The following is a 22,021-nucleotide window of genomic DNA, read 5'->3' on the forward strand; positions in this document are numbered from 1 at the left end:
TATCAGTTAAGGGAATAAATCTACGTTAAACATATTTTGATAAAGGGCACTTGCATGCAACAGACAGGAAACAGACACAATTACGCAATGCATTTTAAATTGGAGAAATAGAAAACCAAAACGTGAAAATCCGTTGAACAAATAAATTTAACATGCATTTACAATGAAAAAAAAAGACAAGCCCTGCAATCACAAGGACTTTCAGTTTAAAGCATCACAGGCTAAGAGTCACAAGGAGCAACAGGGAGATTTTCAGTGGCAGATTTATGGAGATTAGCTACATGGGCTTCTACTGATGTTACTTTCCCACAAATACTAGAAGCTAGGTACACATGTAATAATAAGCAAACATCAAAAATGCAGATAAATTGTGATAAGTAATTGTATGGTACCTTACAACAACAGGTGATCTTTTATACTTCCATATTTATAAAGCTCCTTCAAAATCAGATGCTGTACTTTCAGCAAAGCTCTTCTCTCAAGTGAGTCCATGAAACGGGCTAACTGAACGCTAGTTCTGCAAGCATGCCGAAGGAACAATTAGACTAACAGTACATCAAGAGGTTTAGGTAAATCACAGTTCTGCTCCAAGTTTACAGTTCTACCTCCAGTTTCTCAACTTAATTTATCCTGCAGCTGGAACACTCCCATGGGCAGCTAATCTATCTGACCAAGGCGCTCTCCTTTATGTTCACTTCCAGCTGTGAAGTCCTACCAGCAGCAGTCCCCACTCTTTTGTGGGGGGACTGGAGGGCGAGGGGGTGTCACCCTCCACAGAAAGTTGAAGTGATTCACAGTTAGGTCTGGGGAGCACCAAGCACAAGCTTAAGCAGCAGGAGCACCAGGCTAGCAGCAGAAGGGAGACCTCCTCCCTTCCTTCAGCAGTCACAGAGTTCCAGTGTGCTATAGCGGGTAAGAGACTGAGCACTTTGCTGCTTTTCTTTTTAACTAATGCAAGCATCAAGGAGTCATCTTGCACTCTCCCCACCTAGTCAGAAGTTTGGCCTGTGAGTTATGTTTTCAGTGATCCAGTCACATAGACACGTTCATTTCGTTTTGCGACTGGAAGACCTACAGGACGACTGGGGAAATACAGGCATCTGAGTTAGCCAGGCATCTGAATTCTGCCTGAGTAACAAGCAGAACACACAGAAGATGAATCACTATTATTTTCTGCTTATCCTCATTGGGGCACAGGGGGTAACAGTTTTTTACTTGTTTATTGTATTGTCCAGGAAAAGGCTGTATAAAAAGGTCAAGGAGAAAAATAATCATTTCAGATGTACTTTAAACATTAAAATTAAACCAACCTGTTATGGTTTTTGCTGTGGGTCAACTTTCATGTCAACATACTGGAACAAGTACTAATCCACACTTACGGTCTGCCACAGTTCTTATAATAAACTGGCCTCTCCAATTTAATTATTTTAGCACATGCATTAAAAATAAGCCATTTCATGTATAAAGTACAGCAGCATAAATTCGAAAATTAGCTGCTAATATACATTCTTGTGTTCTGCATTTTATGATACTGAAAAATACTTAAAAGAATAGAGGAGCTCATTTTATCTTTTGCAGAACTTTCGTTTTAACAGGAAGCAAGATGGCTCTAAATAAGAAACTATACATAAATTCTTGCCTTTACAACACTACAGATCATTGGCTCTAATATGTCACAGGCTTCTGAATAATTGTCAGAAGAATGAAAATGATTTGTTAGTGAACAGATGTTCAAATGACAAAAGTATCAAAGAACAATCATTTGTTTCTTAATCTGTCTTCAGATTTTAAGAACAAGATGAAAAAGGTAATGCTTCTCACCTGCTAGAAGTGTGGGGGTTTTTTCTAGAAAGAATACTGGGAATTTCATTTCACACAGTTCTATGCAAAAAAAAGTCACAGACTTCTGTTGATTCTGTTGGGTGCTCTGAACCCTGTAAAAGGTGGCTGGGACCCTCTGCTGCTACCAGAAAGGCATCACGCTTTCCTCTCATCTTGAATAAATACAACACCTGTTCTAAGTACGGCCTGCTCACATTTACTAAAAAACATTCTCGCCATGCATTTGAATTTTATTTGCTTTTTAGTCAAACTTATTTTATTTCACCAGCTATTATTTCATTATACTATGCTGTCATTTTGGTACTCCTGATCTCCTGAACACAGAAACCCACTAAGAAAAAAAGACCAGCTTAAGAACCTCTAACAATAAGTACAGTATGCTCTGTGTACAGATTAAATAAAGAAAAAATAAACAGCATTAGGGTTTTCATGAGTTTCTAGGTTTTGTGTACTGATAAATTATGATAGACCACTTAAAGGCATCAACATGTTCTACAAGTAGTCCACATAAAAAGGCAGTAAACGGAATTAGGTAAAACATGCTTGTTTCAAATTCTGATCTAAACAGAATATTAAAAGCTCCTTTCTCTTCCCCCTCCATCCCAATATAAAGGCTTGAGTGAGAAGGGATTTCATTACATTCTTAGAGCCGTTATAAGCAAAGTCAAATCCAGCCACTCGCATTTGGCATGCAGGCTATACACACTCCCAAGTACGTCACACTGAGAAAACACGCTTGCTGAGCTATCTGCCTCCCAAGGCCTCCAACGCAACTGTCGCTAGGCCTAAATCAGGTAGGCTCTGTGTGCAGTGCTGCTGCAGATGAGCAGAAGTCCACCCCTTCTCCCCATCTCCCTTCAGATTTAAACTACCAGATCATTCCAGCGTCAGCTTTTTTCCCTCTGCTTCCTTTAGCTGTAGTGTCTGTATTTAAAAAGACAAGGGACTCACAATTTAATGTGCAAGATTTGGCTGTAATTTTTTAATTCGTTACTACACCAGCTACCCTGCAGCTTCCGAGCCATCGCTGGCTGTTGGTTTTTGTTCCTTGAATGCAACAGGACTTAGACTGCCAGGCTGCATTACTGTTTTCACAGCATACCTCTAAGAGGAAAAAAATCCTCTCTCCTCGTTTGCTTCCTGCTGGGTCTGTGAACATTCAGATTTCCCCATTCTCTTAACAGATACACAAGTCCAACACTGGTTCAATATTCACACATTTCTCTCTCTTTCAACACCAATTCCTTACTCCCCTGTTTATTTTCATACAAAGCTATTAAATAAAAGTGCAATTAAGTGGTGGCCCAAGTATCTCAAGTGTTCTCTTATAGAGAATGCGATTCCTCTGCCAGGTTAATCCCATTTTGAAAACTGCTTTAAGCCTTTTACTTTATCTAATTCAGCATTTTTCTGCTTTTAGTATTCCTAATCTACCTTGTAGCTTTGCAACATCCAGGTTCAAGACAAAGGAAAAAAAAAAGTTTTGTCTCTATATAGCATGAACTTTCTTGTTCAGGCAAGATGGAACAACACGGAGATGAAAAGCACTTTTTCTCAACAGCTTTACCATGAACTACATTTTGGGTAAAGTTCTTGATGCAACACAGTCTCATGAGACTGACACAAAACTACTGGGAAAACACAACAGCATGAACTAAGGTATAGATGAAGTCTTAAAATTCATCTTCAGCAGGCCAAACACAAAGGGGCTGTGGAGGTCAAACCTATATCAGAATACTGCATTAAAAAACCCAAAACCAAACCAAACAACTTTAAAGAACACTAAGACTTTGAGGCAAGTACAGAAATACACACTTTACCTGAATACTGGAGGCAAAAATTATTTTCTTTAAAAATGTCTACACAAAAAAACAAAACCAAACAAAAAAAAAATCACCACAGTTTGTTCCTTCCAGGGAACAGTCTACAGCAATTCAAAAATAAAAGATTTCCCATAAATCCAGAGTACATGCAACTTTTTTTTTAAATATGTAATTATTTAACCAGTGATTTAACTAGCTCATTGCAGTGGAAACCAACACACTTGATACATAAAACATTTATGTCAGAGTCCTAAAGTACTCACTATTAGACTTGTCCAAAGATAGACAACTGAGAACAAGTTTATGTAGGAGTTTATATATGCACCTTGGAAAGTCCTGTTTTCTCTTCCCCGTTACAGATGTTTTCTGATCGCAAAATTTGAGCAGCTGCTTCCTCCCCCTCTATTCTGCACAATATACCTGAACTAAATTACAAGGTTTATTTCAGTCCCTTGTCTTCCAAGAAACTCCTGCCTAGAAGGAAGGAAAAGCAGGAGGACACCCCTCTCCACACCCTTTTCAGGCCCCTCGGCTGCAAGAAAACGTTATCCTTGTACCAGGCAGGAGGTATTTAAGTTCCCAAAACAAACATGAGCATTTTAAAGAATTCTAAAACAAGAGGCATTTAATGTCTCAGAAGTCACTCCTAATGAATAATATTCCCTATTGTCATTTTAACCTGTGCTAAATGGCATATTTTCAAATCATCTATTGGAGAAACATTAAGAATTTCAATTATTTCAGCCCTTTATTTTTTCAAGTTGCATTAACAAGCACATAATATCTGGCACAGATTCTGTGGGGGATGTGGCTTGTATATCATCCTTTCATACACACTACAGCCTCCAGTCCTGGAAGAAGGCAGAATGCTACGAAATACTTTTTTTTTTTTCCTGAAGACAAGATGGGTGTCTAGTGAACAGACCAAAGGACCCAGGGATCAGCAGTAGCATGTGTTGCCAATTTCAGAACTAGTTCATTTGAACAGCCTCTGTCAAGTCTCTTAAAGTGTTTCATCTTCCAAATACAAACACACAATTAATAGCAACATCTGGTTTACAACGCTGCAAGTATAAAACATACAAAGCAAAGAAATTAATAAGTGTCTGAATAAAGTTCACTCATACACAAAACAACGGTTTGTCCAGGTAGAGACAGAGAACTGAAGCAAGCTTCAGCTGCTTAGACTACGTGTGCTGCAAAACCAAAACACATTATTCAGACTTCTCATTCCTGAACACCTAAAACTGTCAGTCCTACTTTTTCAAAATCTGCATAAAAGTTCTTATACAAGCAGTCAAGATAACAGTAATTTTTATGAATTAAACTTTTTGCAGTTAAGTTCCTGCTGCAGTCACACAGTACACCAGAGACTGTTCAAATTCCACAACAGATTAATACTAACCTACCAAAAAAAATTTTTCCTACAACTTGCCAAGCATCACAAGTATGCACCCACACAAAAGCACAAGCTGCTAAGAGCTTCTGAATATAATAATGTAAAATTCAAATTACCAAATGCACTAATAGCAAAGGAAGTTGAAAAGGGTTGATCCCTCAACAATAATCTAAACCACCTAGATATCTGAAAACTTGTGCAATTCATACACACTGAGCAAAATAAAGGATGCAATTCGTAGAGCAGCAAAACTGTTACAGTCTGAGTGTCACACCTGCATGTTCATACATGAAGCATTAGTCTTCTTGCCCTACAGACTAGAAACAGAAGCGTCTGTCGCAGACCTTCCTCCTACCCCTCAGATATGAGAAAAACGAACATGTGTACTAGTTCATCAGTCTAATTATTTAATCCCCAACCAATACTTAGAGCAGCAAGGCAAAGGTAAATTCACACGTAGAAGCGTAATAATCAAAAGACGATTACTTTCTAGCAATATTTCTGTTCTGAAAAGTATCTGATCCCACCTTCCTAAAAATTCAGCTAGTTAGTACAAACTCCCCTCCGCAAAAAATCAAACTGAGATGTTCAAGTTAAACAAGGATAAAACCTAGGAGAGTTAACACCTGTCCTTTGCCTGACAGTTTAACTGCCTTAAAACTGATCATAATATCCCTCATTGAGATCAATGCTCGGTGAGTGAGAAGTTTTGGCTTACAAACCAGTTTCAAACAAAAACTAAGAAAAATCCTACTAAGATGACAAAAAGAGATGGGCAGTAGATTCTTGATATTTATTCAAAAAATAAACTTACATCTGGTTATAACAAAAACATGACAGACTTGGTTTAAAAAGGAAAGACAGAGACTGCCACAAACTAGAAGAGGAAAGAACTGAAAAAAGAGGCAGGGAATGCCACTACCTACCAGAGGTGATATAATCCATGGTATTACGCTTACAAAGCACTGGCCATTTAAACTCTCATCAAAAAAAATAAAAAGAAAATTTTTTTTAAAAGTCACATCTCTGAGGAACACTCTTCTACACATTCACATAGAAGATTGCAATCTCAATGAAATGAAGCTTTTGGACACCTAACTTCAAAGCAAAAGAAAAGGGACACAGGAATATATAAATCTTGAACAGCAAAAGGTTCATACACCACATTGCATCAAAAACAAAAGGAAGGTGAACTCATTTGTACACCTCACGCCACCTTAGAGCAAAATCCATGAGGACCTTCCCCTTCTTAAGAACATATTAAAAAACAGAAAATAAAGAAAACACTAAACAGTCAACAAGCAGGGAAGTTACCGTAACAAAGATCAGGGTTCAATCTGTGAACATACTTTTAACTGATCTGGCTAAAGGGAGGTTGCAGAGATTATGATGCTTGCTATAATTTTAGCTATTTGGAATAATGGAAAACTTCACACAGTTATAAGGGATCTGATAATACTGAATGATTGATTTTCATTTGTCATTTTATTGTCCAGTGTCGACAAGTACAAAGTAACATACTCAGAAGAAAAAATAATGCTAGCTATAAATACACAACGAGTCCAAATGAGGCATTACTACTTACAAAAAAGATTTTGAGATTGCAAGCGAACAGTTCAACTCCCAGAAGCAAGAAGTCAGAGAAAAATCTCAGAAGGTATTAGAAACAGAACAGAGAACAAACAGAACATTCTGCTGTGATGCACGCTGCACACAATTCTGGCTGCTCCACCTCAAAAAGGGGAGAGCTAGAAATGGTACAGAGAGGAATGACAATTAGGGAGCATGTTTAAAACAAATGGAACTATTTTTCTCACATCAACCCACCACACACGCAGAAAATGCAGTTAAACTGTGTGGAACTTGCTGCTGTGGAAGACTATGGAAGCCATGGATATAAATGAGTTCAAAAAGGCAGCAAACAAATTCACCTATAAATAGTTGGATGTTGCTATTCACAGTGCAATAGCCCAAATGTAGCTTCCATCTCAGGCAGCAGCTAAACAAGTGTCTGTCAGAAACTTACTGTTAATATTTCAGCAGCTGACAGAATTCACCCATTTCCTACGCCATTCAGTCAGCTGCTGCTGCTGGCCACTGATAAAGGCAAGATGCTGGATTAGATGGGCATTTGGTCTAGCACACTATGTTAGTTCTTACATTTAATCACATTGAGCAGCCATACCAGTACATGTCTTGGGCTGTTTTGGAGTTTGGCTCTTCTGGTAAATAAACCAGGCTACAATTCAAGCATGTAATGTTAAAAGCAGAAATTTGATGTCTGCTTCAAAAGTTACAACTGGTTTATGTTTATTGTGTAATATAATGCAACACTGAAATAAAGACATGATCAAATATTGAAGGGTGAGGGTTTTTTTTTTTTCTTTTTACATAACCCATCACACTGATGAAAAATTCTCCTGTATGACCCTGACTAATCAGGATGTCAACCCAAGGATATTCAGGCAGTTAGACTCTCCTGACTGAGAAAGACCCAGAAAGTTGGAAAGCAGCACTAAACATAAGCCATGGATGTTTGCTAGAAAAACTGCCAAGACCCATTTAAGATTGGCAACAATTTGGCTTCATCCCAGGTGACCAGAGGAGAGATCTCCTGAACCAATGGATTCAAAGGGAACATGTAGATGAATGTCTGGACTCCTCTCCAAGAAAACTGAACTTGCCAAAGTCATCAGGTCCTGTCTGACCCTGGAGCAGTACTGGATGCTCTCATTTTTAATAAGGAAATCTAGCTGAAGTAGTACTACTGTTGCAGAAAATGCATAACCTCAAGCTGAGGCCCAGGACAAACACGGAACAGAATTCTGCTAGGAAGTACTGCTAATCCTGCTAGAAAGCATTGCCTGAACGATTTGGTGAATGTCTGCTTTCTCATCACTGTCAGCTTCCTTCTCTTCTGACAGATGAGCTTTTGAAGATAGCCAAGCTGAAAGCCATGTAGGATAAACAAGCAGGTCTCAATCTGTGAGAAACACAGAAATTTCATTTTCTAGAGCCCAAATTACAACGGGTCTGGAAAAGAAAGCAAGTGTCCTGTATACACCACCTTTCAGTATTGCTGTAGGCAGTTAAGATGAAGATGGATGTACCCAATAGGCTTATAATCCTTATCAGAAACAAGCAAGTATCAAGGATAAAAATGTATAAGAAAGAGCAGAAGCTTTGTGATCAGTTTCATCAAGACACAGACATTGCCTCAATAAAATTATTGCTCAGTTACACTGGTGAGAAAGCTGACCGTGATCCAGTTTACATGAGAAATCTCTTAAGTCATGCAAAAAGACAACAAAATAAGAATTTCAGGCTGTGCTACATTTTGGTTTTCATTTCACATGAGGTAGTATCATTTTGTTATTTAAATGACCATCTTCTTATGGAATCACACAGGTTAGTTTGGGGTTCTTTCATTTTGGTTTGGGGGGCAGGTATCTAGGCCAGTAATAGCATTGAAATTGGTCCTGCTGAAAGAAAACAGCAACATAATGCCCTTGTCATCCTATAGATTATTTGTGCAAACTACACAGACAACAAACAGCACTACAAACTAACAATACAAAGAAATCGGCACTCTTATTTATAGTTGGGAACTTCAGATTTACTAGATGTCTTCTCACTCCATGCTGTCACAGGCTGAATGTTTCAGGTTGAATTTGTTGGTATCCCCGAGAGAACTGCAAGATTTAATCATAACGTGTGTGTACTGACTTTATTCATGCTTCAGTACTTCTGCTGATCATCCATGGGGCAACATTTCTCTCTTCTCCAACCCACCAGTAAAGCCCATCACAGATGCATAATCTGTCTTCCAGATACATAACTTGGAAAGTTTTCTTATAAAGTGTCCCATCTCTCACCGAGAGCAAACTCTAGTACCAAGAAACATATAAACGAGCTCCAAGCGGTACCAAGAAACCTCTCAAATCTCATTCACTTTTTTTGCTCACAATTTAAAAACAAATGCTTATCCTCTTGCTCTCCTTCTAAATTCAAGAGGAGTTTCTGCTCTTCCCCCATATCTGCTGATACTTCAACTATTACACAGGAAAACCCAGTTGATTCCAGTATATTCAAGAATATAGACACCGATTTTGATGTATTTTCTTCTCTTCTCACACATTAGGCTGCATGGAGACGGAGGATTAACTGGACAACTGCATGGATGTCTCCAGATTTATGCCCATTTGCCTGCAATTCCAAGCCATTGGTCTCAGTGATGAAGCAGGACTGACCTTTCCAGTGCAATACAGTTCTCATGTTGGTTTACTTCACATTTCCATGACACCTGCACACAAAACAGAATTGCTTCCTTTGGCACCATGGAGAACAAGAACTGAAAGTCTTCTCTCTGAAAAAACACAGTGCCAGCGAACACTATCTCTTTGCATGTCAGGCCTTTAATGCCAAGGCAATATACCCAAGAATTATTTTAGAAACACCAGTTCATTAAGCAGTGGTGATGTAAGTGGGACTAACTGCACATGAATAAGAGAAGCATGCCAATCACTAAATTATTAGCACATGAAGATACTCCAGGAAGCTTAATTACACCCATCTATAAATCAAGAGATCACGAAAACCAGAATTCTACTTCACAGAAGTCAGATCATAGAGTATAAGACACAGCAGTTACTTAAGCTGCCTTCTATTTGGCCTTGAAGCTGTCTCCAAAGCTACAAAGTTGAGATGTCACAACATAAAAACACTTCAGTAAAGAGACTGCATTAAACCAGCTTACTGTCGAAAGTCAACCCCAGGCTTATGCAGAACCAAAGTCTCAAAACATCAACAACTCTAATGAAACATGAGGGGCATATGCCAAAGTTCCTGAGCTCCACAAGTACTCTAAGACACCCGCAGACACCACAAGCAGTGCCATTAAGGGTTGTAACTGGAGATCCTCCAGAACAACAGACATGCATTTAAAAGATCATGATTCAATATCCCACCAGAGCCCAGGAGCCTAATGCCATGGGTAGTCACAGAATCCATTACATGGAGTTCTAAGCACCAGACTCATACCTTTAAGTGAGCTATTTACACTAGACAGCAAGGCGTGTAACAAAAAGGAGCCACAGCTTTAACGTTTGCATTGGAATATAGTGTCTCTATCAAGCATCACTAAAAGAGTTAGTGGAAGCAATGCTGGACCCAGACAACTGGGACAGATGCAGAAGTTTGGCTATTGCTGACTCTGCTGATTTTCCACTTGGAAAAGGGGTTTGTCCAAATTAGCAGCACAAGATATGCGTCCCTGAATAGTACTCACTTGGGAGGACTGGAGAATTCTGCTCACAATAAGCTGCACACAGAATAGTTTTAACAAGTGGTTAAGTCTTCAGCCCTGATGACACTAGTTACTCAGTATTTTGCTGCGCATTGAATCATTCCATGCAACTAGGTATGTTACGTCCTTTATACCAGACTCAAAGTATGATACAGAAACAGCGATATTAGGCAGTTAAGGTACTGGAATCTCACTGACACACTGGTCATAGACAAAGTACATTCTGGAGATGTTTCAGTCTGGTAAATGCAAGCACTAACCATAACTCTGACCCTCTAGATACATTCAGGATGTGTGCCCATGTTAACAGTATCCATAAAAACATAATCATGCCTACATGGTAATATGCAATTTCTTGTATTAATTATAGTATAGTGCAAGGGAGCTAGAAAGGTGGAAAAAAAATTTCAACAGCAACAGTCACAACCATCTTTCTGCTATATTTTTTTCACATTCTGCTGAACTTAACTCAGGACTGTTTCTTGGCACCAGCACTTACCTATGCAACTCAGATTTCACTGGATTTCAAATTCACATTTATTAATCATTATCTCCCCTATGCATCAGAAGGTCTCCCATCCCCATTCAAACTTCTGTTTTTTAAGTTTTGGATATTTTTTTTATTAGGTTATCTTGGGTTGAAGGGAAAATTAGAAGTACCCTATTTATTTTGTACAACCAATTTTACAAGAATCTCACCTCCTTTGGGGCAAGCACTACTTATTGGTACACCACCCATACTTAATGAGTAAATCATTTTTAGGCTCATTTTTGTTTACAGCATAGCAACATTCAAGACTTCAAGAAAGCAGGCAATTTACTGGATTAAACACACAAGTGAGGGCTTCCATTCCTAGTTTAAGGTCTCCAATAAATTTACCACAATGCAGAATAAATCTTTCTCTCTGCCTCAGTTTCTAATCTGAAACATGAGAATAATACTACTTACCAGACTGACCTGTTATCTTTCAAGTGGAGCAGATTCTCAAATAATAACAGGCACACCTATACTCAAGTGAATAAACTATGCTGATTCACAACAGCAGATTGCCTGGGCCAAATTCCATGCAATACTAACAAGACAACAGGAAGCACTCCAAAATTATTTCACTGATGTGTTCTGATCTTCCTTCCCCTACATTCCAGTCAGCTGGCACTTTTGCTGCTCCCTGTAAGTATATAGGCACAGGTATCAACCTCAAATTCTGTCTTCCCTTCCCCTTTTATTATATTCTCCCTCCTTAGCCCTTAAAAGCCTTTTTTTTTTTTTCCTCCTTCCTTCTCCTCAAAAGCACACAAATGGGAACTGTAGCATCTGGAGAATGGTATTTGTAGCTGGGGTAGTCACACTCAGTGTGGGAGTACTGATGGTAGTCACTAATCTGAAAGGAAGAATTCAAGTAACCATGTACTTAATACAAGTTCCTTTCTTCTCAAAACTGTGATTATTCAATGTAAGTAAAAAGATTTACACACTATATCAGATAAACTGAACACTGAATCACAGTGCCTGTCTAACATGGAATCACATAAAGCATACAATTATTGTTTAACGGAAGAACAGCTGAGTGCAAGACCACTGTACAATAAAAGTAGACTTCAGCTACAAGAAAAACAAAGTGTGCAAAGCATTTTTACTTGCACTGATTGCCATGGATTTTTAACTGATTGTTTACTTAAAATAGGAAGACTAAACTGTAGATTTATCCATTTTTAGTGGCTACTATAACCAACTAAAAGGCAATAGCATTTTCAACTTTCACAATGCTGAGAGAGATTGAAAGGGTGCCATGGAGCACGGTATGATTATGCTTTCTAGACAAAAGGATTGGCAGTTTGAAGGAGGCCGCTGGTGGCAGTCAATTTTCCCTCTCCCTCAAATTATTTTTATTCCTAAGGAGCCAGGACCTATCCCCAGAGTGCTTTACCCAGAACAGAAGGCAGTAACATGCTACTGAGGGACACTCCTCTTTCATGTCCCCTCACACCAACATCACCACAACCTTCACCTGCTCTCTTGTTACCTACTGATTCCATGTACCCAGCAGCCCCACTCCAACACTGTCCTCGGAGGTGGACACAGCCACACATGGCAAGAAGGCTTACCATAACAGCAGAGACTAAGAGGAGACAAAATGGTCCGGGGCACTAAACTAATACTGCATATGCCACAGTAGCATCGAGACCAACACTCACAATGATATGTTTACAATGACAGCACTACTGTGGTATCAGTGTAGTGCCCATTATTACAGCAACTTCTTTGCAAAGTTGCTCTTTAAACAAATTCTGTTACCTAGAAATTAATGCCCAGATTTTAATGGTCCTATTGCTGTGCTAAAAAAGATGTTTAAACACATCTCTCCACACACACAGAAATTCTCATGCACTCCTTTCATTACATTGTCCTTACATATTCCTCTCCTTGCTATTTCAAGGATGGCGCTTTTTTTTTTTCCTCCCTTTTAGAATCCCTTTGAGAAAAATCCCAGCTCTTCTCAATTTAGACTTTGTTATTACACAGTAAAGGCAAAAAAAAAGCCATATGAGGACCAGAAACATACATGAAAGTTTAATGCATGATTTTAAATCCCTTCTAATGCAAGTTCTGATCTCCAAGAAGCCCATATGAGTCTTAGTGCCTGCTGGACTACCAAAGACCACAGCATGGAAAGCAGTGTAGAGAAAACAAAAAATAATCATAACACAATGGAGGTTTCGTAGCTGAAGGCTTAAAATGTATCCTGCATACGTAGGAAAATGGCAAAAATTATGGAAAAAATATGCAGATAGTATTTACCACCTTTCCTGTATTATGCAAGAGTTCCTGAAGAAGCTGCAGGAGTTTCTGATATACCCAAGAGAAAAATACAGGCATGTCTCATATATAGTACTTTCTACACACAACAAACAGGGATTTAACAGATACTTGTCCCCTTCCTTAGTTCAAGTTTTCAAAAGTCTTAGAGTAAGATGGCTTATATTCATGATGATGAAATCAGCCATTATATTAACAATATATATGGCATAAGCAAAATTCAGCATTTTTGGACAAAAACAATCCTGGGCAGAAAAGAGTAGATTAAGTTAGGAAAGGGAAACCAGAAATAAAAGTCCCAACTTCTGAGAAATCGTACATGTTTATCTTCCATCAGGAAAGACCAAACCTAAGATCAGGATTTTTGCTCATGCAATTTTGTAGCAATGACAATGTCAGTGCAAAACAACAACTTGCAGTACTGGTATTCACACAGTCATAGACCTATGCTAAACTGATCAACTCTGCAGCCAAGAAAATACTGTTACTACAGTGAGGAACTAACCTAGAGCATGCATTTAACAGGCCAACAACATCAGGTTTTGACTGGCTGCAAAAACTGCAGCTCATCATCACAGGAAAAACTGTTCGATTAAATTAAACACTGTACAATCTATTACAGTTGTGCACCAACAGCCAGGCATCCAAATGTAATTCCTGCAAGAAGTAAGGTGGGAGAAGACACTGCAAGTTTTAAGCCAAGAACAAATTGCCATACAGGGGTGAGAATTATGTGGAGGGGGGAAGATTTCCATGTTTACTTTAGAGCATGAAATTGAAAAGAAAAGTAGAGCTGGTGAAATATGCCAAAATGCAGGTGGGAAACGGAAGCTAAGTCTCTGATTATGAAACAAGTTTCATGGTGACAAATCCACTGATTTCAGCAGGATTCTCCAAGAATTCAAAGGAAGGGTTATGGTGGGATTCCTCCTTGGGAGAACTGCAGCTGACGCAGGGACAGCTACCTGGTGTTCAGAAACAGCGCAAACCTTGCTAGTGCTTCCCAATTTATTCCTGACCAGAATGTACTCTCTGAAAGGGTAATACGGGAAGCTCAGCTAGCCACATCCTTTCCGTCTGGGGTCACCAAGAAGATCATCCTTAATACAGCAAATTCATACTACACACAACAATAGATTTACATGATAAAGATGCTTATTGAAGACAATTACTGCAAGCTAAGCAGCAGTGGAACAGTAAGGTACCTGGAGCTCCAGCTAGATGCAAATTAGCAAAAAGCTTCATTATTAGTAATATAGGCCATTGTAGCCCTCCTACAAAGTTATGAAAAAGGTTTGTTAGTTGGCGGGGAGAAGGGGGAGGTGGGGTGTTAAATCTATCACAAGTCAGGTTATTCAAATCTCAGACTAAACATCTCAATTGGGGCAGTTTTGTCACACTGGCAAGGAGGAAGAGACAGAGACAAAAAGCATTCCTTGGACACATCGAGGACTAATTTCTGGCTTTCATGTAAAATTTTGTCATGTTAGCAAATTAAGCAAAAGCCTTGAATAAATAGAATCCAAGCTCTTACATAGCATTACAGGAGCTCAGTGTTATCCACTTTTTAAAGGAACAGCAAAGACAGTAGGAGAAAAAGTATCTGGCATGAGATCCCCCAAGGGCCTGCAGTAGCACCTTAAACAGACATCAGATTTTTCAAACTTTGTCAAGTGCTTCAGCCCTGCAAATCCACTTAAAACTACCTTTTTGGGAGAAAAGAAGGAAATCGTGGTACTCACGATTCAACTGGGAAGCTTCCCATCAACTTGAGCAAGGCCAGGATTTCCTCCCAGATCAGGACACGTTTGCTCGTACGAGATAAGAAGTACTTTAGTACTTCTTTAGAGTTTTGCTTTACAACTATGCATCAAACCTTTTTGCACATCCCTATTACCCACATTCCTTATCTAGAATACCCTGATACAGCAGTGTTACAAAGGGTACCGTCACAGGCTCTCTACAGAGGGTAAAATGTCCTTGAAGGACAAGATACATCATCATTCTACTACGTATAGATTTATCTTGGTTTCTTCTCCTGCCTGTTGTGTAGGCCCAATCGGTCAATGAAAGGGAATTTCATCCTTGCACAGCAACAATGACAGCCTTGCTAATCATGTCAATATACTAACAGTAACTTTGAGCTAACCATGTGTCCAATCAGCAATTTGCTCCACATGGGCTGTGACGGGGCTGGGAACACTTAAAGGAAAGTATATTACTAACTGCTTACAAACTCTATTACACTTACAGCATATATAAGGTTTTAGATGAATCTCTGCATAGATTTACCTTTTTGTACCAGTTTTAAACAGAAGTGTCAGCAATGTACAGTGTGTACAATGTATTAGTGCTGACAAAATACATTCCCTGCCCCAAAGAAGCTATTACCACCTAAATATCTTCCATATTTATAATCTGTAGAGGTGAAGACGACAGCAACTTGTTGGGTTGTTGGGGCAGCAAATACGAACTCTAAATTTATATTGAGTGGAATTTCCAGACACTTACTAAAAGAAGAATTTTGCCACATAGACCTAGGTAAAAGCTAATTATGGTGAATACAAAGAAGATACTTTCCAATGTTAGAAGTTTGGAGGTCTTGATCCTACTACTACTCGTACAGGTTCCGATTTTAGGCATTTGGATATTCTCTCTGACTTCTGCAGGACTTAAAGTAAAATACATGACTTTTTGCAAGACTGGAGCTCTTAATTTCTCCAAAAACATCAAAAAGGTTTATTTCATATTGTTTGGCATTTAAATATAAGCTTTTTTTATTATTATCTCACACAAACTGAAAAACAAATAAATTGACTGGGATCAGTTAAAGTTAAGTGTTTGCTCACTTAAAAATCAAGATAACTGCAGTATCCAAAACATGGCACACAAAACTACAGGTGAATACTAAACTTGCTACTGGCCTAACAACTGAAATCAAATTAACGTCCACATTAACTTTAGCAAATGCCACTGAACATTATTAGTTAACATCTTGCATGAAAATACACAATTCTTACGGATATTAAAAAAAAAAAAAAAAGGCATTCTGAAAGTTACTATTCCTCTACCTCCAATCCAGAAACACTTCACCGATGCGAGTTCGACGCGAGTTCAAACGTAGCGGTCAGGGCTCAAACACACCAGACGAAAACCGCCAGATGCGCTCTGCTTCTGGTTGCACCTGCCAATACCTGAGTTTGAGACCCCGCGTCTCCGTGGTAACCAGCAATGACGTCACTAACCCCCACAGCAGGAACACAAACGGACTCCCCTGCTCTGCTATGTAAGGTGGCTACGTCACCACTCGACCTCAAGAAACAGAGCAGAGAAGTGAGATCTCAGCAGGTAAAAAGCTGTTCAAATCCCCTTTCGCTCTGACAGAAACCCACCGTGACAGTTGGGCGACAGTTTGAAAGGAGAACATGGCAGCCGCAGTGCCAATAACGGAGGCCACCTTCTGCCAAGTGTTTCCATCCATAACATTGCCTTGAAAGACTATCCAGAATATCAAACAATCACAGATGAAGCAAGGCATGAGTCCAATTATTAATATATTCTTTGTACAAAAACACACGGGCAGCTGGAAGACTGCTGTCATCGACTGCTTTTCCCTAAATATACTACCTAACTATAAACTGTCTTCGACTTATAAATAAAAATACGTGCTGTTGCACAGTAATAGTGGCACAGCTTTAAGCTGACCAACTAAAAACTGCGTTAAGGTACCGACAACGCGGTTTCTAGAACATTACAGCACCTTTCACTTGTCACTCCGAATCCCCAGCTTCTGCTGATGAAAACTACAGGTCCCAGGATGCATTAGTATCTCGCACTCCAGGCAGGCTAGTCAGACAAAAACACAGCACTGCATACTGGGGTCTGTAGTTTCCACAAGCCACATTCTTCCTGAAGAAGAGACCAGATGTAGGCCATATTGCACACTTCCACGGGCCAGCAAACATACACATACCATACAGGGAGACTGCTGCTAGTAATCGCCAGGTAAGCTGGATCGATATCCACTTCAATATCCATACATCAAAGTTAAGAGGCCAAGGATTTCAGTAAAAACACACATTGGCTAACCAGTAATACCCAAAGAATAACCAGCAGTTTAGCTACTATCAAAAATGCAGAACGGGCCATGGCTTTTTAACATCTTTATACTAAAGTGCAGTAAGAATATTTCCCTCCCCACTCCCCGCCCAAGACGGCTACATGTATTAACATTAGAGAGTGCTCTTCCGAATATCAATAGGAAAGTATGTTTGGTGAGGGGCATAGTCTCCCTGTCCAGAATTTAGTCATCTGGAAACAAATGAGACTCTGCCTCCATTTCTACAATGTACTGAAGCAGGAGCTTGCCTCTCTTCCAAAAAGAAGCAGAGCTTAGTTGAAAATTAAATAGCTGGATCTCAGCGTAGGCCTCAGAGAAGAATACAGAGTACTTCACTTCAGTAAAGGGAAGGGCAGCTCCCCCTACCAGTCTGTTCTAAGAAGGTTTTAATCGAGGAAGGAAACAACCAGGGATCAAAATGAGTAAGTCCTCCTTTCTTTTCCCTAAGCTCTGGATTATTATTATTAAAAAACAGTAATATGCATATATAATTCCATCTAAGTACATATATGTTTCGCTAGTCTTTGTAGAACAAGACAGTCTTTGCAGTGTTTTCAGGCTAGCAGGCAGCACCCGCAAAAACATGACCAAGAAAAAGGACCAAGACTCTGACCCAAGAGAAAGACAGCATCCCATGGCAACAGAAAGACAAACGGTGATGCTTCAGTCACCTGAAAGACATCCTGATGCACTTCCCTATAGAGGCAAGAGGCCTCCAGAGCATCTAAAGGTTTTGTCAATACAGCAATACGGTCCATAGGCCAAAGACAGCTGTTGCCATAGTTACTATCAGCCAGCTTATCAGAAAATAATTATTGTGATTACTCAGAAGTTTTGTTAAAACAATTTAAAGCTTCAGGAGGATACCACTTGATCTCCTCAATTAACTGTTTACAACTATGCTGCCTTCGGGACCCACATAGTTAACGACACTTGGATCTGTGGGGTTGGAGGGGAACAAGGGAAGGAATCAATGTTCCTTCTCTCTTTCATACTGACAGCTTGTATTTCTCAGGCAGAAACAACGAAACCAAACTGACTGTAAGCTCGGCTGCTCTGTTACCGAGTTCTCCTCTCGCAGGCCTGGAGACAGAGTCCAAGCACATCTTAGAGTCGCAGGCTCAAATCCGCCCTCGTTTGTTTTAACCATTCATGTATCCATGCTCCCATTCAAGATACACACCGGCTACATGTTCAAAACATATTTCTAATTACATATGCAGTGGGAGAGTCCCTCACTTATGAGGCATGCAACACAATTTCTGTAGCAAGTGAACTTGGTAGTGTTCCCTTTTGTCCCACAAGCGCAGTACTGTTGGGTGGAAGGGCAGATTCTGGAAAACACATTTCTTAAGAAATCCAACATTTAAAAAGCATAGAAGCTGTGTGAGCACGGCCTACAACAGGGCTCACGTTAAGCAGAGCTCACTCCTTATGGACCATCTATAAATGCATTCCCATCAGTAACAACAAACATTAGGCTAGGGCTGGGGGTACAGTAGTATTGGGGGGGGATGTCGGGGGGTGCGGTATGTGTACTGTATGGTTTCTGGTGTGGGGTTTTTTTTAAAGCATGCTTTGAGCATACAATCTCTAATCAAGGAGTGAGTGTTTGCAGTGACAGTGAACAAGAAATCTCAGGTAAGAGGGAACAAGTAACACGTCAAACCATCTAGGCAAAGAGCTTTTAAGGCACCGGACACTTGATAATTCCAACAGGGTTATTAAAATAATGTAAACAGTAAAACAAAATAAATGCTGCAGAGAGAGGCCTACTATCAAGTAGTGCATTCTTTCGTCAAAAGCCTAGGATGATCAAAGTATTAAAACAAGATTCTGTGGTAAACTTGGGGCTTTGTTAGGGCAGTAGGCATGGCAATATTCTCAGACCAAAGGAAGGGACCTTTCAGAACTTTCTACAACTTTAAAAATTATTTTAAAGACAGGTGACTAACTGTAAATTCCAATTGTCACATACAAGTGATTTTAAAGTACATTTTAAAAAATTCTATTGATTTTTGTACATTTTATAGCCATGCTATATCTACACTTGCCACATTGCTTTTGTGAGGTTTTGACATAACAAAAGCAGAGTCAAACAAACTTAAAACCATACTTCACTGATTTTAATCCAGTGAGGAACCTGGTAAAGTGCAGGAGCCATAAATTATGTAAAACTTATAAAAGAAACACAGGGGCTTTTTTTTTTTTTTTAAATAAGACTGTATTTGCAAAAAGGAAAAAAAAAAGTAAGAAAATATGAAGTTCCCGCCCCCACCCCCAAAATGTAAATAAACTTCTTTTTCGCCTGCATAATGCACATCTATACCACCAGCACAGGCCAGACACTGGCTTTGTGCTATACTGAACATGAAATATTAATGTAAGATACCTATAAAAACTATCCTTCAGTTCACCCTCTCTTTCCACGGTACAGAAGTAAATATCTTGCCCCTTGCGTTCGGCAGGCATCTCAAAGCCCCTCTGCACACTGCCCCACCTTTCCAGTATATGGTTTGCTCCCAAATAACCTTTGTGCAGTTAAAATACATCAGAAACAGGATGTGAACTGCTTTCTGGCACAGAGTAATTGAACAAGGGCAATTCACGAACATACAGGAGCCAAGCCTTTTGTGGAGTCTTACACTTCTAGTATACAGCTACGCATGTGACTGCACAGTTGTCAGCATAAAGGGTGAAGGGGACAGTGAAGAAACACTATTAAAAGCTTAGTAATAGGTTTTCAGCGCTCCTTCTACACAAGGAGCCTCTCCTGTAGGATGGTCGGCTTTACAACTCATCGCCACGCAATAGCCCTCTGAAAATCAAAGCCCTATCGCACTATGAAGTTATTTCTGGAAGATTTTAAATAAACAAAACCAACAAACCCAAAACAATAGTAAAAAGATTAAGTCACTAACATGTGTTTCTCACATGACTTTCATCTTGAGCTTCTGGTATCCGTGCAAAATGCCCATAATACATGAGCTAAGATAGTCCATCAAGGTTCCTACAAACTGGTATTGAAATGAAAAAGAAGTCTGCATTGTAAACAAATTCCAATAGCATCAGTTCACTTGACTGAATAAAGTTCTTCAGATCTCTGAGAATAAGAAAGGAACTGAGCAGCTATGACATGTTCTTACACAATTATGACCATTATAAACAAAGCGCATGAACAACACAGGTGATAGCTAGGCTCACTATTAAAGCCTTCCAACTGCTCCCAGAATTTCACAACTTTCTATGGAGTCATTAAAACACATTTTATTCTCCTAGCATTAAAAAAAAAGAGGCATGAAAATTGTATCCTTTGCATGGATCTAGTCCAAGGATTCTTTTTTTTTTAATATTATAATTTATACAGTGAAGTTTAACAGACACACACAAATCCTCATCTCTAAAAAAAGAGAAATAAAGTTGGAGTAAGAACTATTTAGTCCCAATACTTGAAACACAGCTGAAGCTGAATGGCCTAGTGTGAAGACATATCTTTAAAAAACCTAAACTGAAAGCAGTGATCTTACTGTTGAAGCTGGAAAACACAACAGCATTTTTCTCTGAGCAGCGTAAGTTTCAGTTTCCTATTTTGTTTTATTTAAGTCCACTTTCAAATGCCTTCTTCCGCCTCACAACAAATCCAGTTCAGGATGCGCATAGATAAAAGCAAAAATTAAAAGTTTTCTGGTAGAAATCTTACAATGACTAACGGTAAAATAATTATTAAAAGAAAACATTCCTCAATGCAACATTTTGAATTATAAACCATACTAGCTTTGCTGGGGAAAAAAAAAAAAAAAAAATCACTAAAACCCATAATGGGATCCACTCCAAGTTTCTTGTCGCTCAGGTCAGTATGGCTAAAAACTGGGGGTATGACATAGTTGACACCCAGCCAGTGGTCAGTACCCAGTGAGCAAGCACCTACCTTCTGCTGGACAAGTGGTCTCTTAAGACCTTGAGGTTATACTCTATGCATGCTACTATGCAACATGAAATCAGTGAATAAAGAGGTTGCTTCAAACTCCCTCTGTATCAGCTCAAACTTCCAGCTATCACAAACATAATCTAATTTCTTTGCTACTGTACAGTTGAAAGGTTTAAAAACATGCAAGAAGCACTTTACCCTTTTTTTTAAATATGGTTTTAAAGTTTCGTTTACTGAGCTACAGAATTCCTTTCTATCAAACAATAATAAAAAAAATTGCCCTCAAAGAAACAGTTTCATTCAGCTATCGTGAAACATGCCCAGATACAAATAAAATTCCCAAAGCCTATGATCTTTCTAATGAAGTGTGGTAATTAACTTCTCCAACTAATATGGGTAGTTATGAACATTTTTTTGTTTCTTTCTTTCAAGATCCAGTTCTTACTAGTAATTTAATGTCACTACTTAAACATAAAGTTATATTCTACACAATCACTAACAAGCTTAATATTAAAGTTTTAGCATTACACGTTAACTGGGTAGAAGTCATGAATTTTACATTTCTAGGGTTGGTTGTTTTGTTGTTTTTTTCCAAAGCTTTGAAAAGCATGTTATTTTCTTCACAAATTAAGCCCCCAAATAAGCCTCTTTTCATCAAAGTTAAACATTCCCCTGCTATGTAGCATATCCAGCCTCACCAGCTAGCTCCGAGCAAGTACAGGAAAGCCAGAGGAAGCTGACTTACAAAACTGAAACTAAGCAGGTGTCTTCATTGTTAGAAGTGAG

The sequence above is a fragment of the Phaethon aethereus genome (genome assembly GCF_964289735.1).
Source record: "Phaethon aethereus genome assembly, chromosome: 5".
In the NCBI taxonomy this organism is placed as follows: Eukaryota; Metazoa; Chordata; class Aves; order Phaethontiformes; family Phaethontidae; genus Phaethon; species Phaethon aethereus.